This window comes from Choloepus didactylus, chromosome X, assembly GCF_015220235.1.
Source record: "Choloepus didactylus isolate mChoDid1 chromosome X, mChoDid1.pri, whole genome shotgun sequence".
Lineage (NCBI taxonomy): Eukaryota > Metazoa > Chordata > Mammalia > Pilosa > Megalonychidae > Choloepus > Choloepus didactylus.
Genome location: NC_051334.1, coordinates 183,140,911 through 183,149,614, shown reverse-complemented (window position 1 = coordinate 183,149,614; position 8,704 = coordinate 183,140,911).

Sequence of the window (8,704 nt, the reverse complement as noted above, 5' to 3'; positions counted from 1 at the left end):
ACTTGATTAATCATGGAATGGTGAAAAGAGATTCTAAGACTAATGTAGAATGTAATGAGTTACATGACCATAGGCAAGTCATTTCATTTAATACATATTTTGAAATATGCAAAATGAGGGCTTACACTATGTTATGATGTATAATCTTCAGGTCCAACATTTTCTCAACTCCGTTGAACATTAATTTAAACACCCAGAATGAAAGATGAAGAGATGCCAAGGTTTGGATTCTGTGAGTAGGAAACAAGGGCACGGTTCACTGATAATTGTTGAAGTCCCACAACTGCTTTGACACGCCTTCAATATACGGGCCACAGAGCTAACAGTGTCCTAATCCCTCTGTGCCAAATATTTTCTATCTAGTCTGTGATTTTTTTCCTATGGTAAAAAGTGATCTGACTTTATAGAATGTGTCAATAAGAGATTTGATTTCCAACCAGCTGAGCTGGGCTGCATCTATTCTGTAGAGAGGATACCAGCACCTAGACATACAAAATACTAGTTTGGGGTTATTTCCTAGTAGTGACTGAGTTGCAACCCAAAGCTGCCTCGAAGGGATGTCAGGCAATCTGCAAAGTTACACCTTATCCTTCAGATCAATTGGAAAACCACTATTTTTCTTTAATCCTTAAAACAATATCTCTAGCGAGATGAAAGAGTGAGTGCCGTTTCTCCAAGGGTCTGGATTCGGCACTCAAATATCTGGCCCCTCTTGTGCCCAAATTAAAACGAATGTTTACATAGGGCAGTCGCTTTAATGAACATAACGCAAAACACCCTGCTCTGCTTCCATACAAACATACGGAACTCAAAGCCATAATGGGAACAAGTCTATAGAAAACTGGTTTCAATAATACTGTAGTCTCCTAATTTAAAATTACAGGGTACCTCAAAAACTCTGGAACATTTTGCCATTCTGGTGAAGTGAAATTCAAAAGGCTACCCCCTGTGCAAAAAAAAATGAGGATCAGATTCTTAAGAGAAAACGTTATAGGTATTTATTGGGTACAGTTTTGTTGTTGTTGCTTCCGTCTTAGTACCTTAAGCCAGGTGCCCTCCTATTGTCTCTTCCATATGATACTCACTCTGAGATCTTCAGGCCATTTTTTAAAGTCTACTAAATTTATCATTCCAAGTATGCTCAAAGTATCTAAATCATAATGCCCTCATTCTGTCATGTTTGTTTAAAGTGCCTATTGGTATGTAGGCTTATTATATTATTAAAAAAACAGATACCTCCCTTTTTGCTGTGTCTAATCTAAAAAACCCTTAACTGTGTCAAGCCAGGAATTAATTAGTTATATATTTCTTATGTTAATTTCTCTCTCTTTCCCAGTTAGTTTCAATGGAGATCTGTTTTATTAGCTTAATAACACTTCTATGCTTCTGTGCTAATGGGAATTTTCATTAAAAAATGCAAGAATTTCATATAGGGCTGAGTAAGTAAGAAATGATTGAATAACAGGGCCGATAAACAGAAACTCTCTCCAGGTACCCAGCTGCTGCAACCCCATCAAGTCCCTGAATCGAACTGGCTCTCCCCCGTGTGCTGGGGCAGCTCAGCAATGGATGGATCCAGTATCAAGGCTATCATCCATGCATGACCCAGCGTGTCAGAGCAGAATACAGGCAAACTGGCTATTTCTTCAGAGGCAAAATTTCAAGGGGCTGATCCACCAAATCAGGGACAATGACTAATGCCTTCTGTAGTCAGAAACAAAGCAGAGGAACAACTACTCCCAAAGGTTAGATGCCATCCATTGAATTCCATTAAGCAATCAAATACCAGATGACTCAGAGTCAGGCTGTTCCTGGTGTGGTGGGAAAGCTTCCACTCCACCCACCCCATCCATTAATGCCCCAGCCCCTCAGCAAGGAAGGTCTCTAACCTGGGAGAATATGTAATTACAAAGAGGATGCTAATTGAGAGAGGTCTAACTTGATGAGGGCTCTAGTAGTCTCAATTTTAATTATTATCCTCGGAGGAAGAACACATTATACAAGGAGAACTCAAGAAGTGACACTGAGGTCATGTTTGTGACTGTGGAGTGTAGAGGATGTTCTGTAAGATTCACAACTTCTTAAAGGGACCATGGAGGACTCAAGAAAGCAGATGTGAAGGCCTCGAGTCCTGGAGGTGCTACAGTGGCCGATTTCTGAATCAAGAGCAGATGATTCCTGGGCACCCATCCAAAATGAGGTTGCCAAAATTGAGTGCTAGAGAAAAGTTTCTGTGATGCCATCAAGGTGCTATTCATGACAATTCAGCTTTCTGAGAAAATAACAAAAGTGACAGGAAAAGCCACCTGAGATAATTGGTATGTGTTGGGAAGTGGGAATGCAACACCCATTTAAGGAATTTGCTTGGTTACTTGAGGTTTGTTAATATTTTTTTACTAAAGCAATACTCATTAGTTTAAGAGAAAGAAAATTCCAAAAGCACAGATCTTCTTTTAAAACACCTGATACACTTAAAAACTCTATACTTCTTTTTTTTCATTAGAGAAGTTGTGGGTGTACAGAATAATCATACATAAAATACAGGATTCCCATATATCCTGCATTGGTGTGGAACATTCATTACAATTGATAGCACATTTTTAAATTGTGCTATTAATTAAAGTCCATGATTTAATTAAAAACTCCATACCTCTGATGATCTAAATTCCACACAGTCATGTGGCAGTTCACCTTAGAAACACGTGTATAATCCAGTAGGCTTTTGGTATATTGTGGGTGAATGTGGTACTTTAATAGCATTAAAAATGCATATTTCATACTTGTAAACAAGCTTGTGTCTTAAAACATAACATTCATTTTTCTTAAAAAAAATTCTTTGAAAAACTTTGGAGATGCAAAAAAATAAAAAGTTCATAGCAGACCAGTCCAGGGGGTTTCAGCCTATTATAGTCATATCATGGCCTGGCACCTGATGCCCTTTCTTAATCCCCTCTTTCTTTTCTCTCTTCACTTAGATTTCTCACTCTCCTTTCAAAGTCGGTGTTTCCCATTTCCCTTCTTGCTTATTCACTCCTTCCTTAGCCATGCCCATACCTCAGCCTGCCCTGGGCTGGCAGGGGTCTTCATAATAAGCATTTGCTCAGCCCTGCTGGTGACTCAGAAAGAAAGTGCAGATGTGAATGGAATGTGCCAGCCAGCTAAAAGATCCTTAGACTCCCTAACCCATGCAAATGGATAGATTAGAATTGCTCTACAACACACTAGGTTACGATGAAGTATTAGAGACAGAACGCACAGATGGAATGTTCTTGCTAATAAAAGCAAATTTCAAATGGTTATTTTGTTCTTAAGAAGATTAATTGCTAATTTGGGTCTTGAAGGCATTTACCATACTAAATAATGCAAACAGTTAGTGGTGATATAAATTCTACCCTATTACAGATAAATGTCTGAAAAAGCAAATGTTTTCAGTGAGGGTTTTCCTTGGGTCCTTTTCTCCCTTGACCCTCACAGATCTCTGGATTTCCCATGATCTTAATTGCAGTCCATACTTAAATTTGGGTCATTCCAAATCCATGCTGATATTGATGTGAAAACAAATGTGAGTAGCATGAAGGCATTATCCCACCTTTTCAATAGCTGCTGACTTTGGTTACAGCCAGATAGGTTTGGATGTATTTCATTGAATTGTTAAATTACCAAATCACTAGCTGCTCAGATGCCACTGGGTTATATAGGGAAGTGATAGTTAGTGATAGTTTAACCTCTCTCTCTCCCTCTCCAAATACACACACACACACACACACACACACACACAGTGCTTCTTTCCTCTTAAGCTGGGCAATCTTAGGCAAACGCATCACCCTTTCTTGTGCTCTCATTCCTTCTATTTAAAAAGAAGAGGCTGGAATAAATGATAATCTCAGACCCCTTCTTACTCTAACATTTTTGCTACTTTCCTCCTAAAATAACCTATACTCTGGGAAACAGTTTGATGAATGTTATAAAAATCACTTCCTGGAAATGAGATGAGCCATTTTTATAATGAATATGATTTCATGCACCTAGCTTTTAAAGAAGCAATTTACTTGCTGGGTTGCTAAATTGAAGATTATTGGGGTGATAAGGAAATTAATGGTTAACATTTATGAACATTTACAAAATTCACTCCATATTGATAAGTTCTGAAGCACAGCCTAGAGAATTCCATTAAAAGGTTGGATTTCTATTGTACAGAGGAAAATCTTAAAGGTGAAGACTAAATAAATTGAGATACAGGTCTATAGCCGATCTATTTAACTTTAAATTTGTCATATGTCAGCATGTAGTGAACACACCATGAAGCCAACTACAAGTGTTTCATTTACTTTTTTTATTTGCTTTTAAAGAGTGACATGACAATTATATTTCCAAGCACAAAAGATTTATATAAGTGGTTGACAATGATATCACCTCCTTAAAATAAAGCACGTCTAAAAATATGTTTATCTTTCTGAGCCTAAACCAATGAAAAAGCCTGCTTATTTACTTGCTACATCACGCATGACCCATAGCTTTATAAGCAGACTAAGATTGATGGTAGGAGTATCTGGAACTAAGATATTAAACTATTGATTTGGGAAGACACGTCATGCTTCTGATTTTCAAAATAGCTCTGAGCATAAGCAATATTAAACAAATAAAATGCAATGAAATGTGGGTTCTGCTAAGTTGTTATCTCCTCCTCAAACCTCCATTCATCACAGAAACCGGAAAGTGTAGAAAGCTCCAGACACTGGAAAAGAGAATCAGAGTGGACAGCTCTCACCTTGTAGTCTTCAAAGGGCATCAGTGCCTAGGAAGGGAAACACACAGTGAACTGAGTCTGTCCTATGAGTCTGAAGTGGCAATATTGCTCTTGACTTTTAAAACATAATGCCTATATAAGTATTTTGAAAATTCATCTTTGTATTGTGGGAGTTGAACTTGGGGGGTAAATCCTGATTGCACGTAATATCACTGAGCTCAGTTTTGAATGATTGAGAAAGTCTTCTTTGTGATCCTTATGGATTTTTATTCCTTTCCTCCCTCCGTCCTTCCTTTCTTACATCTGCTTATACTAAATATCAGAAAAGTAGCAAGTGTACATAAAATATGACTTGGTAGCCTAAATCAAGACAAGGAATGAAAGACGATAGCAAAAAAAAAAAAAAAAAAAGTGCAGAGACAAAGTGATCTAGGTCTGAACTAAAACTGAAGACCATGGATATTCTACAGATCTACCGAAGAAGGCCACAAAATTGTCTCCAAGGGCATAGAAGCCTTTAGGGAAAGCAAGAACCTGTGTGCTGTAAAAGCCATAGTGTCTAGGAAGTAGAAACATCAGTCATACAATGGAAGTAAAATGATTCTTGGTAGAGAGATATGCTAGGAATTTTTCTGGCATCCACATAAACAGTAGTGTTGGTGGTCTAATGACCAAGTTCCCTAACACTGTATCTGTGTGACAGTGAGCTTCATTGAGCTATTGCTTAACATGACCCATAATCCAGGTCAATGGGGTAGTATTATACCAAAGCATAATTTGGGAAAATGTGATTACATCTGTGTGCCTAGCTCTTGGCTGACATGACCGAATCCAGGGATGTGTTTCAGAGTATTGAAAGAGTGGATGGAACACATCTACTCCAAGCAGTTCTCCCATTTAAGGAGCTGTTCTTTTCAACTGAGCTCCAGACCAAGATTGAGTGGCAGAGAGCTGGAGATGGTACTTCCCCAGAAACAGAACTCTGCTGCTTTGAATTTCTTATAGAGCCAAACCTACCTGTTTTCACAGATAGCAGAGCTGGGAATGGGGTAAACAACCTTTTCTGAAACTTGAGAAGCCATGAGATAAGGCTCAGTTGAAGCACCTTATAAAATGAAAAGTAATAACTTTAAAAGTTAAGATTAATTTAACTTAATACTGTCAGGCATTGTTCAAAGTACTTTATATGCATGATTTCATTTAATCATCACAACAACCATTATTATACCCATTTTGATGAGGATCAGAGAGATTAAGAAATTTTCCCACCATCATATACCTAGGAGGTGATGAAGCCAGGATTTAAGACCACTTCGTATGACTCTAGATTCCACATTCTTAATTATGATAATATATTGCCTCCTTGTGAGGGAGCTTTTCTCATTACCCCAAAATGATATCTCGAATAGGAGCAGAGGGCCACCGGGCAGCGGAGTGCCTCCTAAAGTCAACTCAGCTGTGACACTGACCTTGGACTACCTAGTAGAACAACGTAGGCATTCCCAGCACCTAAATCCTCTTTGGCCTGGCAAGCCAGGGAAAGAGCTCTGCAGTTGGAATCTGAGCTCTTTTGGTACAACCGTGGGCAAGTTTCTATTCCTCTTTGGTTCAGTTGCCCCAACTGTACAGTGAGGACTTTGAACTAGAATCTGAGAGCCTTAACCAGGGGGAGGATATTAATATCACCTGGGAAGCTCTTCAAAGTACATATGCTTAGGCCTTACCCAAACATACTGAACACCTTCTGTGGCCAGGTACTGTGGAGAATACGGAGTTAAGTTTTCCAAAACAAGCTTCTCCTTTCCAAAGACCCTTATGGTTTGATGCATAACGAAACAATTGTACCTACATAAAGGTTTTCACTGTGCTAAAAGCTAGAGGTGCATTTCTGAATCCAGCTACATATATAAAAGCAGTAACACCAACACTCTCTCAAGGTAAGGAACACTTAAAAAGGGTCCAGGGGGACAAGCTGAGGAGCAGCAGCAAAACCACACCTGTAAGCACCCGGGGCAGGGTGATGGAGTGAGCAAAGCCCCAGCATAGACTACTGGAGTGAGCAAAGCATGAATAGTGGTAGGGAGTTTGCAAGCAGCTCTAGCTATGCTAGGAATCCCAATAAAGCAATGAGGAACAGGGGAAAGAAAACTGACTCTGCATATCAGGTGTACTGGCTGAAATCCCAGGTTTTGCCATTTACCAGCTATGCCAGCTTGGGCAAATCTATATGACTTCTCTAAGCTTCGGTTTCTGCAAATGGAATACAGAGATAAACAGTACTGAACTCTCGGGATCTTATTCAGATTTTGTTTTGTTGATAATGAAACACTTACTGTGTTTTTTCAATATTTATTGTGTCCTTTCTCCTTGCCAGATGCTTTCTAAGTGCTTTGCCCATGCTCAATCTCTGAAAGACGGTGAGTGCTGGAGGATTGCTTGTTCCCCTCTCCCTTCTTTTTGCTTAGCCTGGACAACAGCTCCAAATGGACAGAAGCTACTAAATTGCTTCTTTACAAGCTAAGTCCATTAAATCCTCTCCATTATGAAAATAGCTTCTCTAGTTCCAGAAAGTGCTTTTTACAAGATTCATTAAACTCCCTTTCCCCATGTACATGCCATTTTATGAGGGTGGCAGAAATATAGCTATTAGTGCCATGGGTTTTCATACACTCATAGAATCAAAATGTTAAGGCTATAAAGGCCCTTAAGCTTTGTCTAGTCCTCTCTTCTCATTTTACACATGGGGAAACTGAGGCTTGGAGTGGATAAATGATTTCACCATTAAAACCCATCAAGCTTGTGACTGAATCAGAACAAAAATCCACATTCTCTGACTCCAAAGTCAGTGCTCTTGCCACTTTATCACTCACTAATACCAACCAGCAACTTTACAAGCACGTACCACTGGCGATTCACTCCGTCATTCGTTCATTCAAGAGGAATTTATAGAGCACTTACATGTGCCAGGCACTGAGCAAAGTCCTGGCATGAGAAGAAATAAGCAGGAGGTTGTACTTGGCTTCAGACAACCCATGATTACTATGACTATTGGGGGGGGCGGGGCAAGGGGACCCCTGTAAATCAGTGGTTCTTCACTTTGGCTACACAATGGAAATACTTTGTGTTCGCTTTAAAATGCCAACACCTGGGAGGGACCCACCCTAGATGAGCTGAATAAGAATCCCTGTAGTAGGGCATGGGCACCTGTGGTGGCCCAGGTGATTTTAATATGCCCCTAAGCTTGGTGCCCAGAAAACTAAGACTCAAGGGATGGAGTTGCTCAAAATCACAGAGGAAGGTGGCAGAACCAAGATTTCAGCGTATGTCTTCTGACTCCAAGTCCCTTTTCCACCATACCATGTTGCAAAGGAAAAGCCACTTATTTTATAAAGTAAACAGGTTATGTTATGGGGTCACATATGATTTAAGTGGTTTGGTCATGAAGACGATCAGGAGCGTGTTAAACTTGATTCTGTTCTCATTCCGTTCTCTCTCATCATCCCTGCCTGCTTCCAGTAGGTCTTCCTGCCATCCCAGCCAAAGATGCAGTCATGAAAGATGGAGAAAAGAAAAACACTTTCCATTCTACCCTCTCTTCCTGGAGGAATGAATATGTCATCTCTTATGAGTTTGAAATCACTTCCCATAATGAGTTTTGCCAGAGAACAGGCACAAAGAATCATGCCTTATTCTTAGCACATGTTCTCAGCATGCCTTTTAATGACTCCTGTGGAACCAGTTCCACGCATGCTGTGTTTCTGTCTATACTGAACATTAGCACGCACAAACAAACATTTCTCTACAATGGTGTGAAATTAGCAAGACGATGTTGAATACATTGCTGGTCTCTTGTTGAAAACTAAAATATGTATTTACTTTCTTCTGAAGTAACCCCAAAGTTGAGACTACCCTGTGCCTGTCTGTTTTGGATGCATTTAAAATGGAAAGGAAAGCACA